General features: G+C 41.3%; 1 protein-coding gene across 2 annotated transcripts in view; it reads right to left on the reverse strand.

Moving 5' to 3' along the window:
* The window catches only part of disp1 (dispatched homolog 1 (Drosophila)), a 61,376-nt gene that overhangs the window by 20,035 nt on the left and 28,244 nt on the right, over nucleotides 1-13,097 (reverse strand). The window contains exon 1 of one of the 2 annotated variants that reach the window (XM_010882310.5): nucleotides 700-976. The exons of the other annotated variant lie outside the window; for it this stretch is intronic. The gene's annotated coding sequence lies outside the window, so the exon portion shown is untranslated. Of the gene's footprint in view, nucleotides 1-699; nucleotides 977-13,097 lie in introns of those variants that run through there. 2 annotated transcript variants of the gene reach the window in all.

A 13,097-nucleotide genomic window follows, 5' to 3' on the forward strand; every position in this document is an offset into this window, starting at 1 on the left:
CCTGGAAACTACAAGCAGGCCTACATGCCTCAGAGGACCTATTCCTTACTAGTGTATGAGAAGTGTTTGACAGGCCTGACCATTTCCTTAGCATGGTTTTACATACCTAAGCCTACAGTATTTGACATCAGCAGCATTAAGGTTTAGCGCCTTTTCTCAAATGTAATTACATTAAGAAATTGTTGTAATCATCCCATCATCATGCCGCGAAAAATTAATGTGCAGTTTAAATGAATACGAAGCAACACGTCCCTTGTATAAGCCACATTTTACATACTTTGTCAAATGCAGTTTTTGTCGCAAACTCAAGGGCTCAGACACAAGGCTAAGAAACATTGGGAAAAAAAAGGTTATCTGCTGATGTTCATATTAGTTATCAAATAACGTTATTGAGAGAAAAGGGCTTTACCGGTTTAAACAAATATCCAGAGACGAATCTAAACCGGTGTTCAACAAAAGACCAGGTCATTTCATTTGGCGAAACATCACTTGCACTTGTATTATTTGGTTCCGATGCTTCTAAACAGTGGAGAAATCTAAATTCTAAAAACCCGCTGGTAATAGACGAACCTATATGAACAGACATATATATTTAAAACATTAATAATATGCTGATGAAAACATTCGTGTTCTTAGGACCAATGCACCGACTATATATAAGAAATAAAAAAGAAGGCACCCGCTTCACTGGTTTGATACCTTATCTTAGTGCTGTTCCTTTTCCGTTCGTTCTGGTCGAAGTTTCTGAACCGTATACTCAGGAAAATTAGCTTCCGTTTACCGTATCCACTCCTTGTTCAACAAAACACAACCAAAGAGGAGTTGTGGCGAAAGAAAGTCGTTCCTTACCGGGAAAAGGACTGCCTGCTAAAATGACAAACACATGCAGCCTACCTCGTTAAGGGCAGGCGGTGGGCTGGGACAACGCACTAGCCCACTGATAGGATGTTCTTGATGCTCAGAGACTTTTAACCCAATCAATGCCTGTGGCGCACACAACAGCTGGAGGAACTGAGATCCATTATCATCGTAATCATCATCATCATCACCACTCGTAAACAGCACAAACAACTATAGAATCACGAAACAAAATTGTGATTCGTGTAACTGAGAGGTTTGTTTGCAATCGTGCTTTGTTTGCCTCTAGCAGGGTTGCAACGATTTCTTCTAACAGAAAATGCTGTATATGTTAGCTCAGTTTGAATTTGTTATAAGCGCACTATGACGCAAATATACCAATGACTGTATTAAAAAGGCACATCAAAGCAGTATATGAATCTAGAATCTATTTTACATATTTCCTCTAAGAGCAATATGTGAGACAAAAAAAATGACTCAGCATCAAGTGTGTGACTCAAGTGACTGATAAAAACACTATTCATCAACATGCAACTAATCCTGTGATCAAATAACCACTGCTTTGGTATCAATACCAATACTTGAGTTTACCTCAAAACCATTCATGACCTATTCGGTTAGAGGACTACAACAAATTAGAGATTGCACTCCAGATGTGTTTAGTTTTCCCTGGGTTCTGTATAACATAATAACCCCCTGAAACACACTCCCCTTCAGCACAGACCACTCCACCCTTCCAGTTCCCTTGAAATAACTGTGGTTTGGTTTAAAAATCACAGTGGACTTTAGGATAAAACCAAATGTTGAGTCACACAATAAAATGTGTCTCATATATCATTACTGCAACATTCTATGCCAATGTCATGTTTCTTACATTGAAAGTGTAAAAAAAATAGAAGTGCACATCTTGTGGACTATTGTAAAGTCTAGGTTTTTATTCGCAGAACATTCAGCTCAGCAAGAGTAGTTCTTTGTCATGTGGAATTTTGGGAAGGGAGAGGCCATACCTGGCTTTAATTTCAGCTGTCCACTAGCATCAGGACACAGTTCATATAACACAACATAATATGCAGTTCAGTGTGGTAAGGTGCTGGTTCCAAGGAAAGTAGCCTAGGTTTCTGTTTACAACCGTTGTGTTTAATACAGTTAACCACAATCAAACTTCCAGGTCAACTTTCAACTGACTGTAACTGCTATATGCTATATGTAAATGCATATTGTGACGTGTTATATACATTTACATGTAAGTGTTTTCAATAAGCTAATGTAATGTTGCACAAGCAGCAATTATCCATATCCAACAAAAGATTTCAGGCATACACTTTGGCTGTTTATGTGAATTCAAGCCGACAATAAAAAGGTATCCTGATGTAGACATCCTTGCAAAGCAGGCATACAGTAGGACTAAACTATATTACATAGGGTAATAGTAACGACGAGTTAGCTCAGTGTGAATAAACAGCTTTAATGTTAAAGGGCAGTGGCCAATTAAAACCCATGAGTAGGCAGGATTATCACATTAAACCCTGGTGTATCAGTTTCCAGCCATATTAGTGGTGGTCATGTGCTTGGTCAGCCCAGGCCATCAGAGTCCAGCAAGGATGCCCCCTTTGAAATAACAAGAGTCAGGCTGGTGGCTGCTGCAGCCCTGGCCTGAATGAAACCACATCAAAGGCACCGTAACTGGATAGAGCTGTAATCAAAGCATACTGATCCCAGCACTGATCACCCACAGCTCATCAAACTGACAGGGTCAGCCAACAACAAAATAATAAAGGAGCGAGCAGAGGGAAGGAGGAGTGTTGTTTCTGAACCTTTCTAGGGATAGAATACATTTTGTTGTTTCTTGTTTTCTGTTATGATTTGTGTCACCTATGGAAATTCAATATATTTTTTTTTGCAATAGCATGGTGAATTGAAGTTCGTGCTTCCTAAGTGTCATAATGTCTACAACACTAGTCTGAGGAGAAACATTCTGTACCCCCACTGAAGCCTCCCATACAAAAGACATACATTTGGGTTTTTACAGATGCAGAATATATTTAGGCCTATGCTTAAAGGAGACATTTTACAGTTTTACCAATTGATGTTTATTCATTTATTTATTTATTTATTACATTTGCTTTTCATTATTTAGAATAATCTCAAAGTGCATCATATAAAAAATTTTATACAAAAATGAACATGAAAATGTATTTAGGCCTGTTTTAAATGAACCCAGAGTCTGTGGTGACTTCAGGTGGTTTGGGAGGGCATACCAGAGGCTAGAGGCAGTCAAGCTAAAAGCCCAATCCCCCCAAGGAGTAGAGCTTGGTCCTGGGGATGTGGAGGAGCAGGCTGTCACTGTTAGATGGTTCCTCACCATAAAAGTAGTCCATGGGCCAAGATAAACTGTAATCCATGGTTCTGTTTTTTAAAACATTAATACAAACTTCAGTTGACTTACAGCTAGCTAAATATCTATGGGAGTACACCTAGCACACTTTCTATGGCAAAACCATCTTTAAATAATATCTAAACAAATAATGAGTTGATTTAAAGTGATTTAATATTTTGTTTATGGTTCTATATTACTTTTACTGATTTGAAGGGAGCTGAAGTTAGCTGTAGTTTGTAATGGCTGTTTACAGAAACCTGTACCATGGATTAGTTTCTCAAGGCAAATAGACGACTTTCAGGGGGAGAAACCATCTAACATCAAGTTGTAAAATAGTAAACTTCTCCTTTAAACAAAATGCAGTACACATACCCAAGTTAGAGAGCAAATGCCGCTCCCTCTTGCACATTCCTAGGACATAAAACTTCAAACAGCTGAGAGAAAAAAAACATAGACTGCACAAAGGCTTCCTGCTATAAATGTAACATGATCCAACTCGTTTTTTGATTTGGTAGCACATTCGGGGCGACCTAATGGGCAACAGTGAAAGCTGAAATCAGCCAGGGACCTTCAGGTAATGTTAGAACCCCATTGTGCATTGCTCTGCTTGTGGTATTAGGCAGGAGATGGCGTATCGTTCTTCTCTTCCAACATGGCTCACATTGCTCTGTGGCTTCGGTGTGTCTGGGTTTCGGAAACCCAGGGAAACCCAATCACTTTGACACCTCAGTGGTGAGGACGGACATCTCCCACCCGATTAACACTATCTAAGCCTGCAGGGACAGCCAAGAACTACTGCCAAAGACAGGCAAGGTCCAAAGATAATAATCTATGTAACACATAACTGTATGTTTATTACAGCACACATAAATCTACCTGCATTAACCGAGACTTGACTCTCTTCATAACCACACTATGGAAAAATTGTCAATGTGCTAAAATATCCTTGGTGTCTAGCTCAGGGGAAGAAGCCTACATGGAATTGCTGGAGTAGCTGAAAAAAAAAAAAAAACTGCCACATGCTGTAGCCATATGAACAGCCTATTTATCATGTCCCGGGGAAAAGAAGAAAAAATATAAAAATAAGCAAGAAATAATTGTCTTGAAATAAAAGAGATAGTGTGTTGATGTAGCGGGATGACTAAAGAGCTAATCTACATTCCTCCTATAGGTGTTGACGGAGAGCTTGGAGGTGCGAATGTGAAGTCAAGCACCTGTTCTGTACTCATTATGACAGACTGTTAGCCAATGACAGTGACCTTTCCTTTCAAGTCCTCTCAGGATAGAATGGGCCTCTTATTTTGATGATCAAGAACAAATGTATTTTAGGTCACAAGGAATTAAGCTTTGGCAGGATACCGTATATAGGCTAGTGTTTACTGGGGTATTTATATACAAATACAGTTAACTAGCAAAGCAGCAATTGTCCCACCTCAGAAGTTTTCATCCCATGTTTCACGGCTGGGTTTTACTTAGAATTTCACCAACCACCAGCATGGCAAGGTTTAGTAATGAAAAACACCTGCAGTCGCAAGTCGTTGCGTTCTTCACCAATAGAAAAATCTATATTGTCTGCTTCCCCAACAGGAAACAAATAAGGGAAAACTACTTTCATTAAAATGTTAAAACATTATTTCTATAGAACTGTTCATATTGCTCTAATTTGTCTACAAGCTTAATACCTGTAATCTGTATTTTGTATTAGTTGTTGTCATAATAGCTTGTTGGCCATTAACCAATCAAAGCAAGTGACTGCAAACTAGTATTTACAACTTCACAACAAGTAATTTCCCATCACCCGTTGGTAGGGAATAAAGCCCTACACAGGGCAGCATTTTTGATTGACCCCCCTCCTCCTCCAGGGTTTGTGCGAAGACAATTCTGTCATGAAATGTATCAATGTTTCTGTGCATTGTGCACATTATCGCTAGATTTTCCTGCAATAGTTGGCCACAGTCCTGCTGGTATGTACCGGACATGCCGGGGAAAATGTATATACTATGGAAATAATAATGCAAACTATGATAAGTCTATCTAGCATTTTAATTCCTCTCTCATAATGTAATCAAGATCTTAGACTGGAAGGTAATCTCTCACCTCACCACCACCACCATCCGTTCAAAGACCAGTGGTTGGTTTCTTAAGCCTTACTCCAGACTCGGACTGGACGGTAAGCTCTTACCCCACCCCCACCAGCACCATCATCCACTACCAACAAGGCCATTGACACAAAAGCAGGCTCTGCCCTCTAATTACAGTTGCGTTACAAAAGCTTTTTTAGGGTGTCAGAGCTTTGGAGCTGCCTATCTGGCCATTGTCTTTCTTTCACATTTCTCTCTCTCCAACTCTGTCCCGTTTCCTTCTCCTCAAGTGCTAGAGGAGCCACCTGGGTATACTACTCCCTTGTCAGAGCAATGCCAGTCTTCATGTTCTCTAGCTTCTTAGAGGAAGGGTTTCAGAGCATTAGTTGAGACCAGCCATACAGACAATAGAGCCGAGTGGGAATGGAAGGAAGGGGTCCATCCATGCTGTTTGATCTTGGGCTTGCTGAGATGCTAACGAAGGGCTGAGACAGACAGGGCAGACCAGCGAAGCCTTGGGTGGGAGTAGCCGGCTGGGTCGGCCAGTACTGTAGATGTAATGGAAGAGACTCATTGAGGAACACAATGTTTAGCGTTTGCTCATCAGGTCGGCTGAGTCTTTGAGGATTTGCCCAAACACACCAAAAGCTATTCAGAGTCAATTTACCCCCCAGCCCCTGCTCTACAAATACAAGATGGGGCAGCTCTTCTCCTCTTGGGCCTCTGAGGGAAGGGATGTCTGTCAAACTCCAACCTCCGTTGGCTACCTTTTGGTACTGAGATGTCAAATTTCTCTGAGACCCTCTGATTCCACAGTGGGTAAATCACACAGCGCCGGACACAGACAGGAAAAATCACGATGCTACATTTTCTGTGGCAAAACAGTCTAGGTGCGAGATCACACACCACTGCAACAATATTGACAGTCAGAAATACTGAGAGAGCACAAAATGACCGGAATTATGGATGATCTACACACATCATCCAAAAACATGTATAAAATGGTATGTCAAAGTTAAGTGTGGAACAAGAACCTCTCCCGACTTTCAGCGTCATACATTTTAAAACCTAACCCACTTCATTTGTACAACATTGTTTTAGGCCACTGGGGTTTTAAACAAAATCTGAACAAGAGCAACGAAGGACTTCGGTCCACCGCAGTGCGACACAAACTCTACCTTTTGGTTCTTGTCTCTCTCACCAGACCTAGAAGCATCCAACAGCCCAACTCTTGGCAGCCCCGGCGTCAGCCTGCCTCTGTGCCAACGCAAATGGATTGACTTCATCCTGTGTCATCTCACTCAGCGTCCCAAGGACAAGTAGGCTTTCTGAGGGCTGGGACGAGGTGGGGGTGTAGCCTCATTAATGGGACTCTGGTTCGAAAGGGCTAGAGTGTGTGTGTGTGTGTGTGTGCGTGCATTAGCCTTACTAATGGGTCGCTCTGGTTGTTGGAGGTTTGGGGCTGAGCAAAGCTGGCATTTGGATTCGCTCATGCTCCCTACGGAGAGAAGCCCGCCAGCAAGACAGGGCCAGCGAATCCTTTGCAGCTGCTCTTTCAGAAGAGGGAAAAACTAAAAATGTGTTGACATTTTAACACAATGAGTATTTCACATCCCTCGCTAACCCCTTGTCTCTTGGTTTTTTTTACACATAAAGTGCAGGCCCAGTTATTGGATCTGTTCACGGCTAAGCAATATCCTAATATACATGTAAAGACCAGTACAGAAAAGAGCATGAACCTTTCCCAGGGATGAGTAACGGCATTCAGCTAGCACTTAACTTTTCCAATGTTGTCTTCTTTTATTCTCCTTTTGGCATCAAACTAGCTAGATGTTGTTAAGAGGGTTTGGGAAAAATTGGAAAGCAATACCAAAATCAAGTCTAAGGTTGGTCTAATTACTGTACATTTTTTTATGGGCAGTCCAAGAAAGTTCTCTGCACTTTACGATCTGCCCAAGAGGTTATTTACCATTGTTTCCAAAATAAGTAATTCTACACAGGTGAATAATATAATAAGAACCACTCCAGCCTGGAAGGCACAACGCTTCCATCTTTATGACTTCAGTGAATATCCGAGCTACATGCAGCTAATGGCTACTTTTTGCAAGTTTTATGGAACAAAACCATTTAAACATTTAGCCTAACAATCTTAAGAATACAACAACAGAAAGACTGATTTAAAGTTAGCTCGTCAGTCTACAGATGATGATTCTCAAACATTCTCCTGGACCTGATTGGACGTAAGTTCTCTCTCAGGGGGTTTCTGTGGGGAGGGGGGGGGGGGGCATTCATCCATGCAAATCCCAATGTGTGTGTTGTTGACTATGTTTGTATCAGGTGTACCTGCAGAGAGAGAGACATGGGAACACAGCTCTCACTGATACCAGCGGGCACATGATAAATGGAGACTGTAAATACTCACATGCATGTACTCCTGTCTGTCACAGCCCTGTCTGGCCCTTTTACCGGGGGGAGGATGATGGGGTCTGTATTTAAACATATGCGGGGGCTGAGAGAGATTCAATGTGATAAAAGAAGTTGGTATTCGGGGGGGGGGGGGGTCTAATCTCAAAGTACCATATCTGTAAAAAAAAAAAAAAACATAATAAAAAAAAAGATCACTCGGAAGAATGGTTGAGGAACGTTTTCTGACAGCCCATCCACTTAACACAACATTTGGAACGTTTTCTGACAGCCCATCCACTTAACACAACGTCTGAAACCTTTGTTCCTCGGGACCCAAAACCAACAACACAACGTACATCAGAAGGAAATTGATACAGTACCAGGACACGTAGACGGAGGCCTGAGAGCTACAGGTGTCTCCTCACAGCTCCTTTTGTGAACGCCACCGCCCATTCATCCATCTACTTCCCAGCATCAGGGTAAGCAGAAGGCATATGAGGGTATGCTTGTGTATATAAGAGGCCATGCAAAATTATAGGGGTGAGGTCTGTTTAGAATTTTACTTTACGTGAGAAAACAAGCTGTTATTGTTATTACTAAAAGGGTGGATACAGCTCTTGGCATCTCTACCAGCAGTTTATAATACCTTAAAAATGTAAACTAGATGACCATTCAGTTACTGCCCAGACCTGATTTTATTAGATGGCTGTTATGTGCATAAATATTTATAAACAGTGAAATATGGCAGTAAAATAGAGCAGGAAAAACTCCCCACCCAGAGAAAATTATGGGACCCCGCTATAAGACCTGGATGAATCTCATGCCCATTAAAAGAAGTGGGAAATTATTAGTGACAGGCTTATGGAATTACATCATGCTTACGGTCAACAGGCCTCCCGCAAAAGGCATAATAACGAGGGGAGTACTTTTTCTGTTCATAGACGCATATGTTGTGCCTCCCTCCCCAGGCTTGTGTTACATGTATGTACACTCTCTCTCTCTTGCACTCTCTCATACACACACACACATTCACACATATATACACAGAAACACCTCCTACAGTTGTTAAGGAACAACTGTAGGAGAATGGCTCATAAACCCCAAGCTAACTGCCTGGCACAGCAGAGGAGCTTCACCCCTTTAGCACCCATTCAGAACAGCTGTTAGAGGAGCATGACCAAAAGCGCTCAAACTTGACCTATCTAAACACAATTAAAAAGCCAACACAACGATCCCGCGGGCTTCATTTCTTTCAAATTTTAACTGGAGTTTTACCTGAAGTGAAGTTGCTGGGGTTTGCTTTAATTGCTTGAAAATAAAATGTAAGCATTTTAAGTTGGGACAGCAAAAAGAGAGGTCACATAACAAAAATCTGATATTTAAAAAAAACTATAACTAATAGCACTCAATCATCCAAAAACATCACAAATACCAAGCCAATGCAACAATGCTGTAGGAATAAAGCAAAACTGTATTAGCAACTATAGCCTAGTTTTGCTGCAGCGAAGGATGGGCGAGTTCACAGTGTTAATGATCAGAGGTAATGGAGAGAGACAGCAACCAGTCCTGATTAACGTACTTTGTGTTATCACCTCTTCTGATGACACAGTAATTGTTTCTACTGCATCAAATCGAGAAATTATTAAACTAGCTAGCAAATGCCAAGGCATATTACAAAAAACTTTTAACAATGCATTTTCAAAACTCCAGCTCCATTCAGATAATTAACTAAATTAGCATGCCTACCTGTTAGGCGCTGTAGTATCTTTTTCTCTCTCAAACTTGTAGTTCTGAAATTAATTCTTAATTCCATCTTCAATTCATTAGCAAGATATCTGCTTATAATTGCCACACCTTTACCAAAGTCTTTACCATTTAATTTAGTACTGCTTTATCGTTAACAACAAGCTACGTGCAATTTAAAAAAAATGTTTTACCAGAAAGTAATTGTCATTTTTGTCACATCCATAGTATGTATATAAGGTGTGCTATTCAGTTATAATGCTGCCAAGTACTAATACCAGTAAACCAATTAAAACCCTGTTACATCTCTGGAATTGCGCATTGTTGACGGAATCCTGCAAAGCTCCACGGGAGTCCTATTCCCTTCTCAATCTCTACTCCCCACAGATGTTCGAGGGAGTTCAAGTCAGGGCTGTGGCTAGGCTACTCAAGGACATTCACGGACTTGTCCCAAAACCACTCTAGTGTTTTCTTGGCTGTATGGTGTGTCAATGTTAAGCTGAAAGATTAATCTTTGCCACAGCCTGAGGTCCTGTGCACTCTGGATCAGGTAATCTTCAAGGACCTCTCTGTATTTTGTATTTTCCTCAATCCTGACAAGTCTCCCACTCCATGCCGCTTAGAAGCAATGCCAAAGGATATTGCACCCACCATCATGCTTCACCATAGGGATGGTATTAGCCAGGTGATGAGCAGTACCTTGTTTTCACAATTAGGCCTGTATTCAGGCTTCTCACCAAGCTGAATCAAAAATCCAGAAAATCCCATTGTATGATTTTTAAATAATTAATTTGCATTTTATTGCATGACATAAGTATTTGATCATCCACCAACAGTAAGAATTCTGACTCTCACAGACCCTGTTCGTTTTTCTTTAAGAAGCCTCCAGTTCTCTACTCAATACCTTTATTAACTGCACCTGTTTGAACTTGTTACCTGCTATAAAGACACCTGACCAGACACTCAATCAAACAGACTCCAACCTCTCCACAATGGCCAAGATCAGAGAGCTGTGTAAGGACATCAGGGATACAATTGTAGATCTGCACAAGGCTGGGATGGGCTAAAGGACAATAGGCAAGCAGCTTGGTGAGAGTTCAAGATGACGGTCAATCTCCCTCAGTCTGGGGCTCCATGCAAGATCTCACCTCATGGGGCATCAATGATCATGAGGAAGGTGAGGGATCAGCCCAGAAACTACACGGCAGGACCTGGTCAATGACCTGAAGAGAGCTGGGAGCACAGCCTCTAAGAAACCATTAGTAACACACTACGCCATCATGGATTAAATCCTGCAGCGCACCCAAGGTCCCCCTGCTCAGCCAGCGCATGTCCAGGGCCTGTCTGAAGTTTGCCAATGAGGAATGGGAGAAGGTCATGTGGTCTGATGAGATAAAAATAGAGCTTTTTGGTCTAAACTCCACTCGCCGTGTTTGGAGGAAGGAGGAGGATGAGTACAACCCCAAGAACACCATCCCAACCGTGAAGCATGGAGGTGGAAACATCTTTCCTTGGGGATGCTTTTCGCAAAGGGGACAGGACAACTGCACCGTATTGAAGGGAGGATGGATGGGGCCATATATCGCAATATCTTGGCCAACAACCTCCTTCCCTCAGTAAGAGCATTGAAGATGGGTCGTGGAGTAAATTAATACTTTCCAAAGGCACAGTATGTCAAAGATTGAACCTGGACCCTCTTCTAGTAGCTGGATACTATTTCCGTGCACCTTAGCAGAAAACAATAAATTCACTGCAATTTCAAAAAAAATTAAAAATACATGTTAGCTTAACAGAAATGGTAACCGAAAGGATTAGCTCTACAGCAATTTATTAATTGAGACATTCAGTACAATGGTTTAAAAACACTGTAAGAGAGAAGCAAACCTACAGTGTGAGAAAGAAAATGTCGCGAGTCTGAAAGAAGGCTGGGAACTTGGCCTAACAGACACACACACACAGTGTTGGGATGGTCAAAGAGACCAGTAAAAGAACAGAAGCAAGAAATATATATCCTATAAATGAGTTTAATTCATTTACTAAAGGCAGGAGAGTGTTGACAGAATGGATCTCTGATGGCTCTAACAGTGTTAAATAATATATTAAATATACATCTAGATAAAAAGCCCTTATTGGCTGCTGTGGGTTCTGCTGAAGAGAAAAGGTCCCTAATTCCCTCCTCTGCCAAATGTCCCTTTAACCATGAGTTCTGGTGACTGCCTGATTCTTTCCCTGGGCAAGCCATTGTTGTGCGGCCTGATAAATATTTACTCTTCCCAGCTTTCTGAGGGGAGAGATGAGGAAAGGGTCCCTCTGTACTGGAGGGGTCAGAGACACTGAGCTAGTCTTGCCTGGCACTCAACACCAGGACCTGGCATCTCATGATCAATTACCCCTTTTAAACTAGAGGCACAGGATCTCTGAGAGAGAGGAGGAAAGGGGAACCCCTTTGAGAGATGTTTACTTGGGACCACCAGCGGAACTGGCTCTACAAAAGACCAAAGATGAGCCAAAATAATAGCCAAATTGAACAAGGGAAAAGTAAACATGTCTTTGCCCATCAAATTATGCAGTGCCTCCCTTCAGCCAATCAATGTAATTTTGCAAGTTCCGGATCTCTATTACATGATGTATCATTCACCCAAATTTCCTCAAAACCGGACCTGTTGTGTCGGAGATATTTTGTGGGATAATAATACCTACCTCTGAATATATGTGTCACTTCAATGTCCATAAATGGACAGAGAATCAGCATTTTAGGTCCTTTCAGAAATCCATCATGGTGGATATTATTAGCAAATGTGTTGGTTGTGAGAAGTGTGCTCTATGTCACTTCATTCATTAAAATTAAATGTCATAAGGGGGCGTAACCTTGCAAAGTTAGCAATAGCAAAAGCAGTTTCAATTGCCTGTAATAACAGCACCATTAGACCAATGAGTGTCATTCTGTAAATGTTAGATCTCTATTGCGAAACGCAATCACAGAGGGTTTGTCAAAATCCTGCCAGTAATGCAGGATTTGTGCTGATCTGTTGAACACAATTCAAAGTGTTTGCTGTTCGGATTGGGGCCAAAAATGAGAAGGGACTAAGAATTAGGTGAAATAATCTTGAAATACGGTTGAACCAATCATGAGACATATAGAGAGGTTCTTTGCTTTGTGGGCATGAATGTGTCCAAAGCAGAGGAGAAGCTCTGACAGAACAGTGTTCCCCCTCTAAACCTGGTATCAGTTTACCTAAGAAAATATTGCTTCATTTGAAACATCCAAGGCCCTTCATTAAGGTCACACAATTTACAGTATTTACGCATCATGCAGAAACACTACTGGCAAAATTGCTCCACACGTGCAATAAATAAAAAATAATAAAGTTTTTAAATTGAGGCATGTCCTGATATCAAACTCTCTACTTAAGTCTGTTTTGAATGTTGCGTGTGTGGCTACATTTGTGAGCCACTATCTCCCTGTCATTCACCACTTCTTCCAAAAAGGGAGTAACCAAGACATTAGCATCCTGTTGGTAAGTGAAACAAGCAGCTATTGCACTACACAGTGATAATTTTCAAAAGGAAACGGCAAAAGGGCCAGAACAAAAGAACAAACCAAGCAGGCCCAAGATCATAGCAAAATTTGA

This window comes from Esox lucius, chromosome 18, assembly GCF_011004845.1.
Source record: "Esox lucius isolate fEsoLuc1 chromosome 18, fEsoLuc1.pri, whole genome shotgun sequence".
NCBI classification, from domain to species: Eukaryota; Metazoa; Chordata; class Actinopteri; order Esociformes; family Esocidae; genus Esox; species Esox lucius.